Source organism: Pinus tabuliformis, chromosome 6 (assembly GCF_031772625.1).
Source record: "Pinus tabuliformis cultivar Carrire ecotype Pingquan chromosome 6, CPIR1, whole genome shotgun sequence".
Lineage (NCBI taxonomy): Eukaryota > Viridiplantae > Streptophyta > Pinopsida > Pinales > Pinaceae > Pinus > Pinus tabuliformis.
This window is the reverse complement of record NC_142292.1, coordinates 423,146,994-423,171,065: the sequence shown is the minus strand read 5'-3', so window position 1 is coordinate 423,171,065 and position 24,072 is coordinate 423,146,994.

The window sequence follows — 24,072 nt, the reverse complement described above, 5'->3', positions numbered from 1 at the left end:
CCTAATAGATGTTATTGCAGTTATTGTGAGAGGGCATCAAACCTTCTTGATGATTTTCAGATAATTATGAGACCCCTATGTTTAGATATGCATTTATAACCTGTAGATTACATGTTCACAATGTGTTTGACGAAATGTTTGTCATGGTCAGGCCTTGTTAGGTTAATTTATTGTCTAAATTTTGTATTAATGGATTTTTCCTTGTGTCATTCATCATTCTAGAAAGTTCTATCAAGTTTTGGGTAAAGGTCTGGATCCTAGCCTTGAAAAAGTGGCTCAGGTCTTGGGGTCACATGCACAAAACTGAGTAATTTAGACTACAATAGTTGGGAGGCAGGGTTATCCATGCAACTAAAGGCTAATAGTCATTGGCTTTCCTTGTTATGTTGGGGACTAGGAGTCTGGGTCAGTGAAAAAGAAAGTTTGCTCAAGGTTTGGGTATCTAGAGTGGTTTTTTAGCTCCTGGGGGTCATGTAGCTCCTAAGGAAGGTCAATAAAGTTTCAGTTTTTCGACCACACTTCATTAACTGTACTTAGGAGGTTGAGTCATGTCATAGTAACTATTTTTCGCATATTTACCCTAGTGAACTTGGGTAAGTGTGGGAGGAGGGTGTTACAGATTGGTATCAGAACATGGTTCAACACTTGGACTGGATGGGCGGAATGTGTTTATCATGCATGCATGCCAGTTGTATATGTATTTGCTATGCTTGTCAGTGTCCATATGTTTGTTATGCATGCATTATTATGGTCACGGTTGTCATGCATGAGGTCATGGTATGCAGTTGGTATTGTCATGCATGAGGTTGATATATTGCTATGATTATGATTATACATATATCATGGTAATCTAGTTGATCTTGTAGACGATATATCCCGCCTTTGAACTATATACTAAGTTATGTTGGTTATGTTTATGTTTGGTTTATATGACATGATATACTTGCAGCAAGAAGAGGATCAAAGATGACTAGAAAAATAGTGGATTACAGTTCATGAGACTCTCCCTACAAATCAGATGAATGTCATGGTGATGGGCACTCTCCTGACATAGCAAACAGTTTGAGAAGTTTGAAGGTAGAAATACGAATTTGCAAAGCAGATAATGACATAATCATTCAGTCACAAGAGAGACTTCTCAGGGCATAGGAGAAACAAGTAGAGGTCAATGAAGTTATCCTTCAGAGTTTTCCAAACTTGCAGAGAGAGGGACCTCTTAAGATCAGTCATGGACATGAGTGACATAGGATATTTTCTATATGAGTTCAAGAAATCCAAGCCACCTAAATTTGATGGAGACTTGAAGAAGCCAGAAGATGCAGAGGCATGGCTGCTTGGAATGAAGAAGTTATTCGAGTTGCATGATTACACCGAGAACGTGAAGGCCATGATAGTTATTTTCATCCTCAAAGGGAAAGCAAACATTTGGTGGGAATATGTGAAGCGGGTCAGAGACATTAGGATAGAGGAGTTGAGTTTGCATGAGTTCAAAAGGATTTTTCAAACGAATTACTTTCCAGAGAGATACTACGATGGTAAAACCAAGGAGTTCTATGTGCTGAAGATGGAATCGATGACAAATGAGGAGTACATGACTAAGTTCCTGGAGTTGTTGAGGTATGTACCATATCTTAAGGATGAGAAAGACAAAGTTTAGAGATTTTTCAGTGGATTACCATTAGCATTCAAGGATCATATTGAGTATGATGAGCCTCAATCACTAGAAGAAGTCATTGGGAAATTGAAGCACTGTTATGATTAATCAAAGTGCAACACTGAATCTAAGTAAGGTTGGAAAGGGAATGACAAGACTAAAGGTGAATGGCCACCAAAGCGAACAATACCTCAAGATGTAGGTGAAAAGGAGAATGTTGCTCCTTACAAGAAGTTTAATGTAGTTAAGAAGGGACATGGGTCGCATCCCGGAGAGTAGAAAAATAGAGGCAGTGTTAGAGGATAGTTGCAGTGTTGGATATGTGGCAAGGAGCATCTCAAGAAGGATTTACTATCGTATCAGGGTGGTAGGGCTCAGATTTACAGTGCACAGGAGGCGCAGACAATTGGGGATGTTGGGTAGAGAATTCTTCATATCTATGTAGCATTGGATAATAGGAAGGTAGATCACCATGCATCTATTATCGAGATGGACGATAAGCTTTTTGATCAAGTTGTTTCTATTTTGATTGACCCTAGATCTAATTATAGTTATGTTAACCTTGACCTGGTCGATAAATGTGGTTTGAGAAAAGAAGTGCATGCATAGTCTTGGTTAGTGCAGTTGGCTACAAGTACTAAGAACAAATTTCATCAAAAGGTAAGATCTTGTGCATTTGAGTTGAATGGAATGCCTACATCAACGCATCTGAATGTACATCCATTGAGATCATACAGTATGCTTTTGGGTATGGATTGGTTGTATCTTCATAGGACTAAGGTGGATTGTTATGAAAATTCCATTGAGTGTTTGGATGACAATGGAGAAAAGAGAATATTGTAGGGTAAGAAGAAGGCAACAACAGTCAGAATGGTTACAATTGTGCAGGTGAAGCATAGTCACAAGAAAGGATGTGTGTTATTTGTAGTTCATATCTCCATTGATAAAGGTAAGGATGTTGAGGATGCTAAAGTATTGAAGAGATACATGGTCTTGCAGCAGTTTCATGACGTGTTTCTAGCAGAGATTCCAGAGTTTCCGCCTCATAGGGAAGTGGAATTTTCTATTGAGTTGGTATAGGGGGAACACCAACATCAAAGGCATCGTATAGGATTACCACTCTAGAGATAGTGGAATTGAAGTTGCAATTGAAGTAAATGCTTGACAAGGGATACATAAGGCCAAGTGTGTCACCTTGGGGTGCACCAATGTTGTTTATGAAGAAGAAGGATGGCACTCTTAGGTTGTGTATTGATTACAGGAATTTGAAGAAGGTGACGATCAAGAACATGTACCCTTTACTAAGGATTGATGACTTGTTTGACTAGTTGAAGGGAGCAGCAGTGCTCTCGAAGATTGACTTGAGATCTAGATATCATCAAGTATGCATCAAAGAAGAGGATATTTACAAGACTGGTTTCTAGACCAAGTATGAGCATTATGTGTTTGTTGTAGTTCCTTTTGGTTTGACTAATGCTCCAGTTACTTTCATGTGCTTGATGAATAATGTGTTGTGCCCTTATCTAGATAAGTTTTTGATTGTATTCATTATTGATATATTGATATATTCTAAGAATGAGGAAGAGCATGTCGAACACTTAGCAATAATGTTGAGATTGCTAAGAGAGCATCAATTGTATTTCAAGCTTAGTAAATGTAGTTTCTTTCAGACAAAGGTACATTACTTGGGGCATATTGTCTCCAAGGAAGGCATAGCAGTGGATCCGGAAAAGATAAGATCTATCATGGAATGGGCAGCTCCTAGGAATGTGGATGAGGTCAGATCATTCATGGGGTTAATAGGTTACTACAAGAGGTTCATCAAGAACTCCTCACAGATTGTCTATCCTATTACATCATTGTAGAGGAAAGGAAAGAAATTTGAATGGACAGAGGAATGTGCAGCAAGTTTTGAGCAGTTTCCTCTAAATGCTTCAGTTCTCGAGATTGCAGACTCGAATAAAGAGTTTGTGGTATTGTTGTAGCGGCTACAACCATCCTCCAAAATTTTTCCTTAGCTTCATTTTAGAGCCTCCCTACCAACCATCCTTAGCAGCATTTCATCACTACCTAGGTACTTATGCTTTCAGTTGAGTTTCTTTGGCATAACAATTTTTGTTCGCTAACTTATTTGTCTTTCGCTCGCAAGATGACCTCCTGTGACTTGGTCTCAAACTGATTCTTGTGATGAATTGTAAAAGTGTACAACACTGGAGGGAAACTAGCCTTGCTCTTTGGAATTGAGCAATGCATCCTGGTAGCCAACGCTACTCTCCAGAATTGCGCGGAGCAGGCAAACTGCCTTCCCAAAGAAAATTGTGTAGAGTATCCTATCACCAGGCTTGCTCTCATAATTTGCGTAGTTCTGGCTGGAAGCCCTGGCTTCATTCCAAAAATTGTGCAAAGTTTGAGGGGCAACCAGAGCCACTCAGCCTAGAAACTGCGTAGAATTCATCCCAAGGATTGCTCACTGTTGTATGTGCTCACAGTTTGACTAGTTCCCTCTAGGACTGTGCAATATTACCTTGCTTGGATGGGTAGTTTTTCCTAAAAAATAAAAAATGAAAAAAAGCAAAAAACATCCCTGGATTTTAGGGATATATTTTTAGCAGATGGGAGTTACAAGAAAAATATGTTTTAGAAACCTCTCGCCAAGTGTCGCTTTTTCCTAGAATAATGGCATGCACGTCATAAGCCTCGATCTTGTCAAAACTATTTATTCGACACTTCAAAGCTCATTCCTCACTTTCGATCTTGGAGCTCTGGCATTCCCAATGCATCTAGGAACCTTCGGCACACTCATCACAATTTTTTCCGAGTAAGTCCAATTTTCATGTCTTTTGCTGCTTTTCTATCGCTTTTTACATTTCGATTTGTGTGAATGTTTTTTCTTGGTTTTATTGAATGTTTGTTGTCATTTCAATGCATATTAGCTTGTAGAAGCATTGTTTCAAGTTTTGCATTGCATTTCCTTGTTGCCACATGCATGACACTATTTCTGCACTAACGGTCGCCTTTGCAGTGACTCTCTTCACACACTTCATTGTTTTCCCTTTTACTGAATCCTACACTGACTATAATCACATGCATGTTTATTCACTTATTTCTACACCATCTCAACACATGCATTTATTCCTTACTATTTTCAATCACCCGTCGGCAGGTCTAACTTTCCTTGGCCCGGACCTTGCCTTCCCCGGCTTGCACTGCGCATTTCTGGGATGGAAGGCCTTTCCTTGTTCCTAGGAATTACGCAGAGCCAGCCTTACATTGGTCTCCCACCCTATTCTCTACGCAATTTTGAGAGGCATTGCCTTAGTTGGCTCCCGAGGTTGCGCAGTGCAATTTCCCGAGTTGCAGTCATGCTAACTGAAATTGTGCATTGTGCAATTCCAGTCCTCATCAAGCCAAGATGGACTATGCTTTGTGTAGTTTTAGTAGTCATTCATCTCACTAGAAGCCTGGACCGTGTTCTATGCAGTTCCAGCAGTTAGTCTCCTAGCCTCTCCCAAAGAAATCTACACAATTTTCCCAGTTAGTCAATCAGGTGTGTTGCATGTCAGTCCTCACGTTGCTTTTGGTTTTCAAATGAAATTCTGGTTTCCATTAGTGTTTCTATGTCTCTAGGTATCACAGGTGTTCATCAGTCTCTCAGCAGTATAGGTACAATGGCTTCTAAGAGAGCAAGGTCAAATTACACCATTGAGAGCACAATTGGGGATGTGGTCGAGCAAGTGTCTATGAGATTGCCCATCTATGAAGATACTAAGTTGTTCATAGACAAAGAAGATCAAAGATCACATGGAAAGACATCAATGACATCTTTTCAGGCACCTTTGAGGAGAATTTGGAGGACCGCAGAGTCTATTTCAACATACACAACTCTGGTTTGTACCGGGTTGCATGCAAGTATACCGCATTTCCATGCGTGGACATGATCCACTGCATTGTCTCACATACTGATCCAGAGACAATGGTACTGAGCAGTGTCAGTGGAATAGAATTTGCTACCTTCAGGGCAAATAACTTTCAGGAGATGTATCACTTACCGCAGTCAGTGAACAAAATGGATGCACTCTTCACCAATCCTAGCAGTAGTGCAAACTCAAGAGACATCTTGAAGAGCTGGGTAAGAGAGCCATATAAGTTCAAGACAACACCTAACCAGGTATACAAGAAAAAGACATTGCGGAAGGCTTATCAGTTCTTGGTCATCTTTGCATGTCGCTTGTATGGCCAAGAGAGTACAGATACCTTCCTGTAGAGTTGGGTGATTGTGTTGGATCAGCTGGCGAACGAAGGAATACATTTCAATTGGTTCGACATGTTGGCTCTCCAACTGAAGGGGAAAGTAACAAATGCCCAGCACCTACCCAAGGGTCAGCAAGCAAATTTATTCATGTCTGTTTACTTTCTTGATGAAATTTGTGCCCGTTAGCAGTTCCCTAGCTTGGGTTGGGCATGGACACCTTCAGAAACCTCTATGCACATTATTGCAGGTTGTTCTTTGAGTGCAACTCCAGTGGAGTTATACTACATCTATCAGATCACTTCGTCACCCCGGTGTATAGATGATCTTTGAGCAGGATCTACCTTGCATGTCATAGGCAGTAATGGAGGCATTGGCTAACATAGCATATTGGTACGTCTCACCCCTAGGAAACTTCATCCAGATGTACAGTGTGGAGAAGGTTTCGCATGTGTTACCGAAGTTTTCCATGGACAAGATGGTCATGCAAGAGGTTGCATACCACATCTCGACAGGGTTGTCAACGAGACTGCATAGGAAGAAGAAGGCACCTTGGCCCACTCTTCCTTTGCGGATCGGGTTGTATTAGATCCAGAGTCTCAAGCATGTTAAGGCTGAGATAGAGAAATTTAAGAGGTTCACCTTTGGAACCAAAAGTTTCAATCCATAAGACCTGAATTGCTTAGTGAAGGACCACTGTGCAAGAGTGTACCATCCTTAGATCCACGGGGCATGTCATTGGCCTGAGGAAGATCCATGGAGATATTACTACGACTCGTCAAGCCTGCTCAATGAACCAATCAGAGTGGTTGTAGAGTGGTTAATAACACACAAGGCAATAACACTTGACATTGCAACAAAATCAGTAGTAGCAGTCAGTAGAAGACCTATGCATGACAAAGGCAAGAGAAAGGTTGTCGACAACACAAAGGCAGAGCAAAGTTGCAAGTTAAAGGCAGACCCACTTGTAATGAGAGCAACTTTGGAGATTGAAGTGAAGAAGCAACAATGAAACAAAAGGATTGTGAAAAGACAAAGGGAGAAGCAGAAACTGGAGGAGGCATAGAATAAGTTGTAGGAGGTGAAGCAACAACTAAGGGAAGAACAAGAGTTATGTAGAAGGGAGAAAGAAGCACATCGAGAACAGGAACAACAGGAAGCGAAGTGTGTACACATGATTAAACTGCGCAATTACAGGTTATTGAATCAGAACAACTGGCAGTTCGCAAACATTATGACTAGTCGCAAGGGCAAGACTTTGCTCAAGAGATTGAACAGATATTGGAGCAGATGGACATGGATTTGTTTCAATCAGAGCAAGATCAGGATACAAATCTGATGCCCAAAGGCCCAAATGTCACTCCACTAGCTTCACCATATCCGAGAGCAGATCAAGTCCCAAGTGATCAAGGAGACACTTAAATCCTTGAGGACAATCTAAAAGCAAATGTGCACAACATATCCTTTGACGAGTCACAACACAGAATTGTGTAGTTGTGCAGAGTGCCCACTTCGAATCACCATGCATATCTTGTGCAGTTTCTAGAATGAGTGATCATGTCTGATGTGCGTAGACATCCATCTGCATTGGCCGATGCTACAAAGGCATATGTTGAAGCCACCAACTCAAGTGTGAGATTCTTGATAGCTAAGAACGAGCACATGGCTAAGGAATTGCAAGCGGCCAAGTAGAGAGAAGAGCAAGCTATAACATCCGCCAAAGCAGAGTGGAGGAAAGCGATACTTGAATAAGTATCGTCTCTCGAGAAATTCATTTTGAAGTTGTACTTCAGGTTTGTCATTGTGTATAAGTCAGTTGTCCATCTTAATGGTTGGTAGCATTGTTATGCTAGGAAAGCATGCATCTTGACAGACATACACATTGTTGTCGATCACATGCAGATATGGACAATGAGGTACAAGGAAGCCCCATTGTACTTTCCAAATATGATGAAGCCAAAGGCAGTGGAGTTGAAAGCACGCATCCAAAGTCAGATCCGGAACTATGAGGAGCTCCCACATCTCATCACCATCTTACAGGCTTCACATGCACGAGAATTCAGGAGCATGGATGTCATTGTGCGCACGCATGCGATCCCATCAATTGGCACACTCATTGTGGCGAAAGAAAAGAACCAAGTCCAATTGGAGCTAGACATGTACTTTGAGCAGTTGATGCACATAGCCACCAGCGCAGATTTTCAAATGAACGTAGACACTATGCACCAGTATGTCGCTGGTCCGTCTGTCTTCAAGACCATGATGCGCATGCTATATGACGAGTTAGACAGAGGTGCCAAATTAGTGTACCTAAATGTAATGGAGGCAAGAGTTTAATTTTAGAAGGATGTCACCATGGAGTACAAAGACACCATAGCAGACTACCAAGCTTGGCATCAGTTCACCACCAACAATCACCAAGAGGATGTCAATGAGATAGTCTTCCCACAACTGTCCAAGTCTCAGTGATGTCTTGTATGGCTTACTCAAGCCCATTTTTGTCTCACATGGGTACATGTGTAGAATGTATTGTAAACATGTTGTAAAGTGAAAGACCAAGTGTCAATAGTAGAATGTAAACAATCATGTGTAAGTTGAAGAGTCATGAGGGTAGTTGAAGAGTCACAAAGGGGAATGTCAAGGGTCACCCCACCCTTTTCTATATATAGAACCTCATAACTCATTATACAGGCTTTTGGGAGCCAAGATTTCGATAGGTATAACTTAGAGAAATCTTGGAGTGTATTGTAACGAGCCTTGGCTTCTCCACAGTGCAGAGCGAGTACATCTCTTTGGAGGAGCAGGCGGCAGTGACTGTAACATTCCACCATTAAGGCTAGTAGTTGTCATGGTTGTATGTATGATTGGATCTTTCACTCTTTAATATAACAAAGCCAGCATGTTTCATGCATGTATTGTTATTGTAGTTCGACTATTTTGGTTACTCTAACAATGTATGTAGTTTTAACTTACACATGTATGTATGGACTATTCTGTATATGTTTTTAGGAATCGTATCGAAGCATGTTATTGGTTTAACTCATCACTTTGGATTGTCGACTATTCTACTTTCCATCTTGTGATGTCTTTCAGCTCGTGTGTTCCCTTTCAAGTTGCATACTATTACAGGCTTCTAAGGGGCGCACTCCTCTCCCCTTCCATGTGTTAGAGCCTTTCCATGCATCTTCCCTAACTTTCTATAAGGTCACACCCTTGCTTCCAACAAGGACATCTTACTTACCTCTGCACGCAACCACAGTCAAGGCGATACCGTACTACCCACTGCTAGGACTCCTACTCCAAACGGTCTGAGGTCTAGTTGGGACTTCTTACTAGGGAGATCCACTGACATGTTGGCGGGTCTAGCACCATCAACAGGTATGTACAAATGCTTCCAAGAGAGGACTTGGTGGAGTCCTGATGCAGGAGGGACAGGTGGTATGCAACGAATCAAGGAAATTAAATGAGCATGAGCAGAACTATGTGACATGTGATCTTAAGTTGGCAGCGATCATTCATGCATTAAAGATGTAGAGGCATTATCTTCTTGGCAGGAGGTTCATTCTAAAGAGTGATCACAGTGGGTTGAGGTACTTGTTTGACCAATCGAATCTTAATGTGAGGCAAGCTAGATGGTTGGCTGCAATCAGTGAGTTTGAATTCAATATCAATTATATTAAGGGAAAAGAGAACAGGGTTGTAGATGGTCTTAGTAGAGGGATACAAGTAAATAATGTAGTATTTATGAGTTCTTATGGGACAAATTTATAGGATCAGATCTCACAAGCAGAACAACAGGATGACAGGTACAGGGAGCTTAATCACAAGTTACAGTAGCAGGGTACAGGTGAACAGGATGTGGATTATCATCTCACAGAGGATGGTTTGGTGAGATTTAGGGACAGGATCTATGTGTCGGATAGCAATGAGCTCAAGAAGACAATGAAAACGGTTAAGAAGTACTATTATTGGTTGAATCTGAAGAAAGAGGTGATAGAGTTTGTGGCTACGTGTTTGGATTGTCAACAAGTAAAGGCAAAGTCGAAGCATCTAGGTGGTCTATGTTGTCTTGTTGGAGCCTGACCCAAGTTTAGAGTTAATTAGCCAAACAAATCCCTGTACTACTGGCCCTTTCGAGAACAACCCACGGATCGCGAACTGAGGTCTCACCCGAAGTAGTATGGGGGGGTGTTGGAACCAGGTTTTCTCACCCTTGAGATGTCTGAGAGGTTGAACCAGTGCAACTATTATTCTCTTCACCCAGGTTGCCTCGCATACTTCCCAGTCCTTCATGCCCTGATGTACTTGCCTTCGTGCAACCCTAACTAAGAGTTGTGGGGCTTCCGCACTACTGGAGCAATGTTTTGTGTTATTCCCTTAAGTCGTACCTAAGATCTTACTTATCTTCCTATGCCAGTCAATTATCTTCGCGTAAATGGATGTCTTAAGTTATATTTATTTATACAACACATTCATATGAGTTCGCGCATCAAATAAATAGTACACTTGCAATTTATACCCAATCATACATTAAAATAGGAAAAGATACACATAAATATGGTAAACTTCTCTTTATTAATTCTTCCAACGGTTACAGACTCGACCTACCCTACGCACTCAGCTGCGGACTACTAGGCCTCTGCACACTTAGCTGCAGAGCCTTCTCCTACTCTACGACCCAAAGACACACTTTACACTTCAACTCAATCTCTTAGACTCCTCATGCTTCCATTCTATTAGTTATGGTATGCTTGCCCTCTTCTACACTTAGAGCCTCGCTCTATTTATACAATCCCATGGTCCACAGACCATGGGTAGGTCTATCAAGCCGACATTACATTACAAAAACAAGGGCGGACAACCCTGTGACTCTATTATGACTTTGCGCTCCGTGCCCATAATTCACGGAGCTTTTACAAAAGACTTGGTCAAAACTTGGGCTTTAAGCCCCAAAACATGCCTTGGGGGGATTCCATGCCCAATAGGCCCCCAACACAAACATCGTGACTCGCCCTTGAGTCACTCTGTCAGTGCAGAGATCTTTGCGCGAAGTCCCTCCAACTCTGTCTGAACCAATGCAAGGTCAGAAGCGCACTGAGCAGTTGCTTGCTAGATCTCCTGGAAGCGTTGTTCCAAGACTGCGATGTCGGAACTGATTCCCTGCATTTGTGCCTGTATCTCCTGCATTTTTTTATAGTCCTGCACCTTCGTCCGGATCCTTAGAACGCGAAGACTGTGCTTCTACCGACTAGTCAGATAGCCAAGCCACCCATGTAGGGATTCAATCGGCTGCCATTCACTTTGCCTGGGAAAGGATCTCCATTTAGTTTGACTAGCTAAACCACGTCTCCATCTGTGACCTCCTTAACAACATATGGTCCCAACCAATGCATTCCAAACTTTCCTGGGAATTTATGAAACTTACTGTCATACAGTGTTATGAAACCAGCTCAAGAAAAGATAGAAAAGATAGATCAACGCCTTAGAATTCAGCCTCTTTGAGGGGGCAACCTCCTTTACATTACATAAATGAACAATTCTTTGATGATACAAATGAAAAAACCTCATTTCTATATATAGGAGTCTAAGGAGTCACAATATAATCCATCCGACCTAACAATAATAATATAAAGCCACAAAAATAACAATAGAGGGATTCTATGGGGCACAGAAATAACAACATGGGGGTAATAGGGGCACAACAATATAAATAAGGGGTATAACTACAATAGTAATGGGGTAATCACTAGTATTATAGGGACCCAACATGCCCCTCTCCTTCAAAAAAGTGTTGTCCTCAACGCTTGAGTAGTTATGGATACTTCTGCATAAAATTCTCATCCTCCCATGTGGAATCTTCAGCGGATAAGTTCTTCCACTTGATAAGATACTCTGAAATTGATCGATTTCATAGCTGTCGAGTTCTTGTTTCTGTGACTGCTTCCGGTTCCAATATAATTTTTCCTTCCACATCAAGTTCTGGCAATATTGTTTGCACTGGGAGCTTGTCGCCTATAACCTTCTTTAAACATGAAACATGGAAAACTGGGTACAATCAAGAAGCTGCAGGAAGCTCCAATTTGTATGCCATAGTACCAATCTTTTGCAACACCTTGTACGGACCATAATACTTTGGTGATAATTTATTATCCTTCTTAGCTTGCTTTAGGGACATTTGCTTATATGGTTGTAGCCGTAGGAATACCCAATCACCTACATCAAAACTTCTTTCACTGCGATGTTGATCTGCCTGTTGTTTCATTCTATTTTGTGCCAACACAATGTTATCCTTTAAGAGTTGGAGGACTTGTTGTTGATGTTCGATGTGATATTCCACTGCCTGAACCTTAGAATTTTCTCTTAAATATGATGTGATGGATGGTGGTTGATACCCATAAAGTGCCATAAATGGGGTCATTTTTGTTGTTGTATGGAAGGAAGTGTTATACCACCATTCAGCCATAGACAACCATTTGACCCATTGTGTCTGTTTATCATATACAAAGCAACGAAGATATCCTTCCAAACATTTGTTTACTCTCAGTTTGCCCATCAGATTGAGGATGATAAGATGAGCTATGAGCTAACTGAGTACCAAGACAAGAAAATAATTTTGTCCAAAAATTTCCAGTGAAAATGGGATCTTTGTCACTTACAATAATCTTTGGGTTTCCATGTAGCTTTTGAATTGTTTCCATAAATGCAGTAGAAACTGTACTGGCTTTAAATGGATGTGATAATGCACAAAAATGTGCATACTTGGTAAGTCTGTCAACTACCACCATGATGACACTCTTTCCCTCAGACTTGGGTAAACCTGTGATAAAATCCATTGAAACCTCCTCCCAACGTTGGCTTGGAATGGATAAAGGTTGTAATAGACCCGGTGTCTTAATTGTTTCAACTTTATTTTGTTGGCAAACCAAACATTCCGCCACAAACTTTTGAATATCTGATTTAAGGCCATCCCAAAAAAATTCCTTCTTAACCTTGTGGTAAGTTTTTAAAAATCCTGAGTGCCCTCCTAAGGGAGAAGTGTGCAATTCCATAAGAATCTTTTGTTTTAGCTGGGAATTCTTACAGAGGTATAAGCGATCTTTGTACCATAATGAATCATTTTTCCAGCTAAATGTATCAGACGTACTGGAATCTTGTTGTAGCTTTCGAATAAGTGCCCACACTTCTTCATCATTCTTCCATTCCTCCATTGCTTCGTTTATCCAATCTGGTTGGATAATGAAATGGCTCACAACAATGCTTCCACATCCTCATCCTTTCTTGAGAGTGCATCTGCCACCACATTTTGCTTCCCTTTTTTGTAGATGATTTCAAAGTCATAACCCAACATCTTTGTGACCCACTTTTGTTGCTCTTCAGAGGATAATCTTTGTTCTAAAAAGTATTTAAGGCTATCATGATCCATTTTTACCTTGAAGTGTCTTCCCATTAGGTAGGGTCGCCATTTCTTAAGTGCATGGAGTATTGCCAACATTTCCTTCTCATAAATAGCTTTGCTTAAAAACTTTCCCTTGATTGGACAACTTTCAAAAGCAATGGGTCTTTCATCTTGCATTAGAACAGCACCAATTCCATTTCCTGAAGCATCACATTCCACAATAAAGGTTTTTGTGAAGTCCGGTGTAGCTAAGACCGGTGCTTGGCACATTGCCTCTTTAAGATGTTCAAAGGCCTTTGTTGCTTCCGGAGTCCATGAAAATGCATCTTTCTTCAATAATGTTGTTAGAGGTGCTGCTATTCTCCCATAATTCTTAACAAACTTGCGATAATACCCTGTCAACCCAAGAAATCCTCGCAAATGCTTTATGGATGTGGGGATTTTCCATTCCTTAATGGCTTTAATTTTGCTAGGGTCTACCTTAACTCCTTCATGAGATACAATATGACCCAAATATTCCACCTCATGGACTCCAAAGAAACATTTGGATCTTTTTGCATATAATTGTTTCTCCTCCAATAGTTGTAGCACCCTGTCAACATGTTCAACATGATCCTTCCAAGACTTGCTGTAGATTAGTATATCATCAAAAAATACTAACACAAATTTTCTAAGGAATGGTTTGAAAATTGAATTCATCAAACCTTGAAATGTTGAAGGTGCATTAGTAAGGCCAAAAGGCATGACCAAAAATTCATAATGACCCTCATGAGTTCTAAATGCCGTTTTCGGAATGTCTTCAAACTTCATTCTGATTTGATGATATCCCGAACGAAGATCCAACTTGGTGAAGTAAATTGATCCATGCAATTCATCCAGTAATTCATCAATGACAGGAATGGGGAACTTATCTTTAATAATGAGCTTGTTGAGCTCCCTATAATCCGGACACATGCGCCATGATCCATCCTTCTTGTGCACCAATACTACTGGAGCAGAGAAAGAACTTTGATTTGGTTGAATTATACCAGCCTCTAGCATTTCTGCAACCATACGTTCAATTTCACTTTTTTGGACATAGGGATATCTGTACGGCCTGATGTTTGGAGGAACACTTCCTGGAATCAGATGAATAGCATGATCATGATCACGCATAGGTGGGAGACCTGTGGGAGTCTCAAATACCTTGGAATGATTGTACAGGACTTTTTGGAGATCTGGAGAAATAGATGATTCCGATGTGGAAACATCTAGCGAACATAATTGTGTAATTACACCTCTTTGCTCCTTTTTTAGAAGCTTTGTCATACCATTAGAGCTGATTATCTTTCCTAGTTTCCCTACAATACCCCTTAATTCAAATTCCTTTCCTTCTGTAGAAAATTTGATGAAAAGTTCTTGAAAATTAAAAGCTGTTGTACCCAAGGATTGTAGCCATTGGACTCCTAGTACAACATCATCACCTCCCATTGGAATGGAAAGCATTAGGCTAGTCAATACATATTCTCCCATGGATAGCTTGATATTATGGCACCTTCCAGAGCAATTTATTGTTCCTCCATTTGCAATCATCTATTGAGACCTAATCCGAAACGGATGAGGTGAAGCTGGACAGTCATCTAGAAGATGAACTGATCCGTTTTGTATATGTATAAATAACAATTGTCTAATGAATAAAATCATAAGTTCTGTCTTGCGCTCATTAATTGCTGGAGTTACCCTGGCCTGACATGGTATCAGAGCACAGGTCCCAGAAATAACTGTAACTCCTCTGCCAGGTTTCTGCTGCCTCATGAAACCTCTGTCCTGAGACTGCGTGCTTCTGGCGGTGTTCTGAGCGCCTCTGACAAAATATGGTGCGGTGAGCGTGGAATGCGCTGTTGAATGTAAGTATGCGTTGATGCGTTTCTGTTGTCATAACCATGACTGCGTTTTTGGTGAAAATGCAACTGCGTTTTTTTTTTGAAAAATGATATTGGAGTTTGTAAATGGTGACTGCGTTTTTATCAAAGCCATGCCATCTTCATGACTGCGTTGAATTGCTGTAATGAAGACTGCGTTTTTTTTGTAATGGTAACTGCTGGAAATACTGTTCTCTACTCGAAATTTGCTGGTAATGAGTTTAAAAGTGGTGATGGATCCGAATACGTGACATTGAGGGTGTCCGATGTGTTGGCTGTACTCTTTTAGCTTTAATATTGAATGCCCAGTAATTGTTGTTAGTGCGGCTTTTTAATTGGATGTTGTGGAAGAATGTGAGAACTGAAGTGTGTCAAACCATGGGCATATGCAACTGTCCAGAGTAAATTTGCGAGCAATTTTATGTGCATAACAAGTGCAAGCATATGCAGCAAATCAGTATAATATATGCAAGTCAATACTTACTGCCTTTTTAATGGTGACTGCGTTTTGTTTGTAAAGGCTGTGGCTGCGTTTTGTTTGTAAAGACTGTGGTAAGAATGGTATTGGCTGCGTTTTGTTTGTGAAGACTGCTCCTATTGTTGCACGCAACAAGCACCAGTAACCAAGGATTCACACCCATTGTATGCACAACGGTTTGAGAACCCGTGGGCGCCAGATATACTCTATAACTGTTTATCCCTTTTGGCATATATAATGATATGATCTTCTCCACTGGAAATTGCGAGGTTCATTGTATTGATAAACTGTGCCGTGCCATAGAATTATGCCGAGGTTCTGTATTATTGTATTGAAACCGTGCCATAGAATTATATATTAAGACTGATGCTGAGGTTAAATAAACTGTATTGAAGACCGATGCTGAGGTTTATATAAACTGTATTGAAAAACTGAGATTCTAAAGGTGGATATATAGAATACTGCAATGAGCCGAGAACAGTAAAATGTATAGAATTACTCAGTAGCATGTCTTTGGCTATAAAGGAACGAGTGTCTTAAACATCTAAAGATTGATATTTTTTTGGAATCTGTGGCATAAGATTTTTTTTTCAGCAGAAGTCTTGCTGTGGCATAAGAATTTTTTTTCCAGCAGAAGTCTTTTATCAACAGAAGTTTTTTTTTAGCATAGATATTTTTACAGAATGCATTCAATCATTTCTATGGTCGGAATAGTTCTCACTGGCAAGGAGAACTATTCTGAATGGTCCCGGATGGTAAAACACACCCTTATCTACAATGAACTGTGGAAAGGAGTGTGTGTCGGAGAAGAAGACAAAGACCCTGTGCAGCCCACATCAGACAAAGAACTCGCCATTTGGGAAAACAAGAACAGCAAAGCATTTGCATTGATTGCAGCATCTGTAAATGAGGAAGTAAGTCGTCATATTTCATCCTATTCCACTACCTTTGAAGCTTTACAAAAGCTGAAAGAACTCTATGATACACATTCTGCACTTAAAGTTGTTCAGCTCATGATTAAACTCTTCACTCTTGAACTGAAAAATAATGATCCTCTTACTCTTGCATCTGAAATAAAGTCTATAGTGCATGATATTAAATCCACTAAGGTTGAGCTGGATATCTCTCTTATTGCCTTTCTCAAAGCACTCTATCCTACCTACTCTAACTATCTTGAGTCTTTACAAGCAAATGGAAATCTTAAAGATATAACCTTTGACACTCTTGTGAAAAAGTTTGCTGAAAGAGAGAAAGCCTTTGGAAAGAAAACAGTCCCTGAATCTTCTGAAGAGACTGTTTGCCTTGCTCATAAAGAAAAGCATCCTGCTCAAGATTCTACAAGAGGAAGAGGTGGACGAAGAGGAAGAGGAAGATACTTCAGAGGCAGGGGGGGCAGACATCCTCAAGCAGAAAAGGCAGATCTGCATTGCATTCGCTGCAAACGAAATGGATCACATGATGCTTCTACATGCAAGCTACCATGGGACAAAGTTGAGCAGAGAAGAAATCAGCAGAAAGGTAAAACTAATGACACAGACAAAGGTAAAGCACCTGAATCCGCTCACTATATTGAGGCACAATGTAACATTGGAGTAAATGAAGATTTGTTTAATGCTTCACTTGCTTCTTCGAAAAATGATTGGTTGCTTGATTCAGGAGCAACCTGTCATATGACTCATAGGAAAGATTTCTATGAAGATTTCACTGACAATGTTGATGGAGCAGTATACTTTACAGATCAGTCAAAAATCAAGCCATCAGGGCTTGGCACAATCAGGCTTAAACTGCCTGGTCTTCCAGACTTTCTTCTGGATCATGTTCTATATCTCCCACAGCTGAAGAGAAACTTGCTGTCCCTGGTCCACATCCGCCAGCAAGGTCACTCCATTCACATGTTTGATGGCAAGCTTGAGGTAAGAAAGGCATCTGACCACTCACTTGTCATGAGGGGTATAGAAGAAGAAAGACTCCTTAAACTGCAAGGAACCTCTACTCATGCACAACATTTCTCATATATTTCTCATCATGAAGAAGGTGCACTTCCATCAAGTTTATTATGGCATGCTAGATTTGGACATTTAAACTATGATAGTCTCTGCTTGTTGAAGAAAAATGGTGTTGCTGGTTTGCATACAATTCCTAGAAAACATAAACAATGTGATGCCTGCATTCTAGGAAAGCACAGCAAACAGTCTTTTCATGATTCACATTCAAGAGCACATAGGAAGCTTGAACTTATTCATTCAGATTTATGTGGTCCAATGCCTGTTCCTTCTGCAAATGGAAATAAATATATCATGACATTTATTGATGATTACACCAGAATGTGTTGGGTTTATTTTTTGAAGAACAAATCTGATGCTTTTCAAACATTCAAGAATTTTCATAAATGGATTGAAAATGATGCACAATCTCATATTGGGTCTATTCGCACTGATAATGGAAAAGAATATACATCAAATGAATTTGAACACTATCTTCGCCAACATGGGATTAAACATCAAACAACTGTGCCTTATAATCCTCAACAGAATGGTGTAGCTGAAAGAATGAACAGAACAATTTTGAATATGGTACGATCCATGCTTTTCTTCAAAAATGTAAAGACAATGTTTTGGGCTGATGTTGTTCTATGTGCTGCATATATAAAGAATAGATGTCCATCTAGTGCTATAAGAAACAAGACTCCTTATGAATTGTGGTATGGACATGTTCCTTCGGTAAAACATCTAAGGATTTTTGGTTCCACCTGTTATGCTTTAATACCAAAGGTACATAGAAACAAACTTGGTGCTAGAAGTCGTAAGTGTATCTTCCTGGGGTATTCAAACACATCTAAAGCATACCGCCTTTATGACGAAGTAAATAAAAAGTTTGTTTTATCTAGAGATGTCATTTTTCTTGAATCATCCAAATCTGACAGTGTTGTTGAGCGGCAACTTGATCGCTTGGATAGATTCACAAAACCGAAATCATTCCAAGAGTTTGATAATCAGATTCCACATCTTGAAGGGGGGATTCCTATACTAGATCAGCATGTGGAATCTTCTTCAGAAGAACAATCTCCCCTGCATGACACTCCAACAACGGATGATGCTTTAAGTGATGTAATTGATAGAATTGGGAGACTCAATCTTGATTCAGACCCAACTCAATCAACAGAACAGCCTGAACCATCTCAGAAAGGTCCCCCAAAGTGGTTGACAAAGACACTTGAAAGTGTTCATCCTGATGAAATTGGAAAAATAGGAACCAGAAATACAAACCGACAAGATGGAGGTGATGTAGATAACTCTAATTCACCTGTTGATATGGATGTTACTTATGATTGTGAATTGAACTTGTCTACAGATTTTGAACCAACTTCCTTCAAAGAAGCTGCTTCTCATGATGAATGGAAAGAAGCGATGCAGAAGGAGTATGATGCCCTCATAAAGAATGGCACTTGGAAGCTGGTTGATCCTCCATTTGGAACCAAACCAATTGGCTGCAAGTGGGTCTACAAGAACAAGTACAAAGCTGATGGCTCACTTGACAAGCACAAAGCTAGGCTTGTGGAAAAAGGTTTTGCACAGAAGGAAGGGGTCGATTATGAGGAAACTTTTGCTCCCACAGCAAAATGGGCCACCATCCGGACACTCTTTGCACTAGCTGCTCAGAACGGTTGGAAAGTCCATCAAATGGATGTAAAAACTGCATTCTTGAATGGAGATCTAAAAGAGAATGTTTTTATGTCCCAGCCTGAAGGATTTGCTATGAAAGGACATGAACACAAAGTATGCAAACTTGTGAAGTCCTTGTATGGCCTCAAACAAGCACCACAAGCCTGGTATGAAAAACTAACTGAGCATCTTCTGAAACTCAACTTCAAACATTTTGATCTTGATGATGCAACTTTATTTGTCAAGAAAGTTGGCAAAACAGTTGTATATCTTGTGGTATATGTAGATGATCTTTTAATGACAGGGAACAATGAAAGCTATATTGCATCCATAAAGAAAGAATTAGGAAATTTTTTTGAAATGACTGATTTGGGCTATGTTCATTACTATCTTGGCATTGAAGTAACCCAACATCCAAAGTCCATATTTCTTTCTCAAAAGAAATACATTGGAGATTTGTTAAACAGATTTGGCATGACAGAGTGCAATCCCCTTTCTACTCCAATGGAACAAAACTTGAAGCTCACATCTATTGAAGGAAAGGAATTTGAGGATGCAACAAAGTACAGACAGCTTGTAGGAAGTCTCATCTACCTCACTACTACCAGACTAGACATTTCATTTGTTGTTGGAATCCTCTCCAGGTTTATGCAAAAACCTTGTGAGGGACATTGGTCTGCTGCAAAAAGAGTTCTAAGGTACTTGAAGGGAACTCAAGACCTTGGAATCAAGTATACACAGGTGGACGACTTCAACTTGATTGGATACTCTGATTCAGACTTCGATGGAGACAAAGAAACTGGGGTATCTACTTCAGGATATGCTATGAGTCTTGGATCAGGAGCTGTCTCCTGGAGATCACGCAAACAATCAGTACCAGCAGATTCCACAACAGAAGCAGAATATGTGGCAGCAGCTGAAGCAACGAAACAAATTGTGTGGCTCAGGAAAATTCTTGAAGATTTGCAGGTAAAACAAATACAATCAACTCCACTCATGATTGATAACACCTCTGCAATAAAGTTTTCCAAGAACCCAAAGTTCCATGATCGTACTAAGCACATCAATACTAAATATCATCTGATTCGACATCATGTTGAGGCCAAAACAATCCATCTCCGTCATTGTTCCACAAACGAGCAAATTGCAGACATCTTCACCAAAGCGCTTGGAAGAGAAAAGCTTGAAAGATTCAGAACGATGCTTGGACTCACCAAGATCCCTTCAGATTAAGGGGCGGAATGTTGACACCTAATCCGAAACGGATGAGGTGAAGCTGGACAGTCATCTAGAAGATGAACTGATCCGTTTTGTATATGTATAAATAACAATTGTCTAATGAATAAAATCATAAGTTCTGTCTTGCGCTCATTAATTGCTGGAGTTACCCTGGCCTAACATCATCACTTGACACTCTGGTGCTTGATATAGGAATCAATTCAATTCTTTTGCTACCCTACAATGAATAAAATTGTGGGTGCTTCCTGAATCAATCAACACTATTACCTTTTTCTTCTTGATTTGTCCTTCTACCTTGATGGTTTGAGGAGTGGTAATTCCCGCCAATGCATTACAAGATATGGTCAGATTTATTTGTTCTTCATCTAGGCTTTGTTCCTGGAGTATATCTTCTTCTTTTGACCTTTCTTGCTCCTTTTCTTCTTCCTCTTCACAATCTATGTAGAATAATTTCTTCTCAGCACACTTATGACCTTTAGTGTATTTGCTATCACAACTGTAACAAAGCCCTTTTGCTCTTTTTTCTTCCAATTGTTGTGGTGTCAACCTTATAGGTTGTGCAAGACTAGGGGCAGCAACACTTCCGTCTTTATAGTTTTGGGGGGTATGCTTCCTGGTTGCCATAATTTTGCTTTCCATTTTTCTTGCTAACCTAAATGCCTTCTCTAATGAATCAGGTTCCCAAAGGCAAACATCATGTTGGATATTATCCTTTAAAGATCCTATGAACACATCAATCCTATGCTCCTCTGGAATATCTTTTACCCTTATGTTCAATTTTTGGAACTCCTCAATGTGCTCCATTACTGAACCCTTTTGTTTGATACTTATCAATTGGCTAAAAACAGTGTTGCTTTTTGTATCTTCATAATGTGCTATCAATTCTTCCGTAAAAATTGCCCAAGTGATAATTTTTTTACGAGAGCAAAGTCATTGATACCATACAAACTGATTTGGTTCCAAATATACAGTTGCCATACATACCTTTTGTGTGTTTTGCACATTATTGAGATCGAAGAACTGCTCCATCTGTAATATCCATGTGGCGGGATCCTTGCCATCAAACTTCCTCATATCGATTTTTGGAATATGGTGGGTCTTCAATCCAACATTAGCATCTATGGAATCATGATTAACATTAATTTTGTTCACATCATGAGTTTCCTTTACAACCTTTTCACCATTAGTAAGTATTTCTTGTAGAAAATTTGTCAAATTTGTCTTCAAATCTGCCATGTCTCTCTTCAAATCTGTCTTCGAATCATCCATCTTAGCTTCCACGCCATTTATCTTAGATTCCACGCCATTTATCTTAGATTCCACGCCACTTATCTTAGCTTCTGTTAGCTTTTGTGAGCGTGACATTTGTTGCACTTGTTCTTGTAATTTTGATATATCATGTAGCATTTCTTCCTCTTCTTCATGAGTCATGCTAGAGCTTTCAGGTTCCTTACTAGGTGTTTGCATTTTCTTTCCTCGAGGCATCAGTTACCGATAATAATGCTTTACTATGCCCTTTGAATTCTGTTAAACCAAGCTTACACAAAAATTTAAAAAAAACTACACACCTTTTTTCACTTTATAGAAGCCTGATATTGAATCTGATGTATCTCTGTAATTTTGGATCATCCAGTTCTAAAATTGTGACCTGTAGTAGCCTTCTATGTCCTCTTTCCAATGCCACAAGTCTGACCCAAATTGGATTCTCCAAGGAAGAGTTATGTGAAATCTCCCACGGTGACTTGCTTTTAGACTAGTTCAGTAGAGTGAACTTGTACAACGTGCCACGAGTCACTGTTTCAACCTTTGAATCTGAAACACATATACAAGAAACTACAGTCCGTCCTCTTTCTGTACCTTCTTATGAAATTTCAATCCAATCCCCAAAAAGAAAGTTATGACGATTTTCCCCAAGTCACCTGTTTTGAATGTAATTCAGGAGTCTGCAAAAAGACCAACTTCCTCAGATCATATATCCGCAAATATCGCGTGAAAAGCTCTGAAATTTGGACCCAAGGTTCAGCACGATTTCTTATCAAATGGGTTTTTTTTGTGACTTCTGAAATGTCACATAAAAAAAGTTATAGTGAAAATGCCACGATGACCTGTTTGGAGCAGCGAATCCCTAGAATCCAAAGCTCTGATACCAAATGTTATGAAACCAGCTCAAGAAAAGATAGAAAAGATAGATCAACGCCTTAGAATTCAGCCTCTTCGAGGGGGCAACCTCCTTTACATTACATAAATGAACAATTCTTTGATGATACAAATGACAAAACCTCCTTTCTATATATAGGAGTCTAAGGAGTCACAATATAATCCAGCCGACCTAACAATAATAATATAAAGCCACAAAAATAACAATAGAGGGATTCTATGGGGCACAGAAATAACAACATGGGGGTAATAGGGGCACAACAATATAAATAAGGGGTATAACTACAATAGTAATGGGGTAATCACTAGTATTATAGGGACCCAACATACATCAACACTAAAACATTTACCTTGAAGGTGCGCAACTTAATATGGTGATCGTGTCAGGCCTTCTCATGCTACTTTTTTACCTGCTGATGAAAGCCAGCCAGGAACCGTTCCTCCTCAAGTTCTTCCAACTACACGAGCCTCTCTTCCAAGGCTTCACAGTCCGTCATACCTGTGAGCATTGCTATGCACAAACTAGGTACAATATACTCCATTAGCATGACAGCTTCCACACCATAAACTAACTGAAAAGGTGTTTGTCCCGTCAGTTTCTTGCACGTTGTCCTATAAGCCCATAGTACTGCAGGTACGAGTAGGTCCCAATCGCTTTGTTGCGCATTGCATACTTTGGTTAGCGCAGTCTCCAGTGTTTTGTTGAATGCTTCTACTCTCCCATCGGCTTGTGGGTGATACAGTGTGCTTTTATGATGATACACCTGGAACTCTTTTGTTAGCGTGCTGATGATTTCATTCAGGAAATGTGTACCATGATCACTCATCAAGATTTTCGGACATCCAAATCGATTATACATGTGTTCAAACAAAAACTTTGCAATCGTGGCAACCGTGCAGTCTTTGACCGGCTGGATTTCCACCCAACGAGTCAGGTACTCTGTCGCGATGATAATGTATCGCGCGCTCATTTTTCCCTGAGGTTTGATAGGTCCTACAATGTCGATTGCCCACTTTTCGAAGGGTTGCAATATCATTTGTGGATTCAAAGGCATCTCATTCCTCTGTGATGGTTTATTTGTCCTTCGACATATCACAAGCCTTACAATGTGCTTTTGAATCCTGATGAAGGGTTGGCCACCACAACCCTACACAGAGAATCTTTTGCGCGGTCGCTCGTCCTGCATAGTTTCCTCCTGGAGCGCTCCCATGTGCTTCCCTGAGGATCTGTCTTCGTTCAAATTCAAGTATGTACCTTCACAGTATCTCATCATTGCCCATTTTGTATAGATGCCCCGCGATGACAAAAAAATCAATTGCGCGCACCACCAGTTCC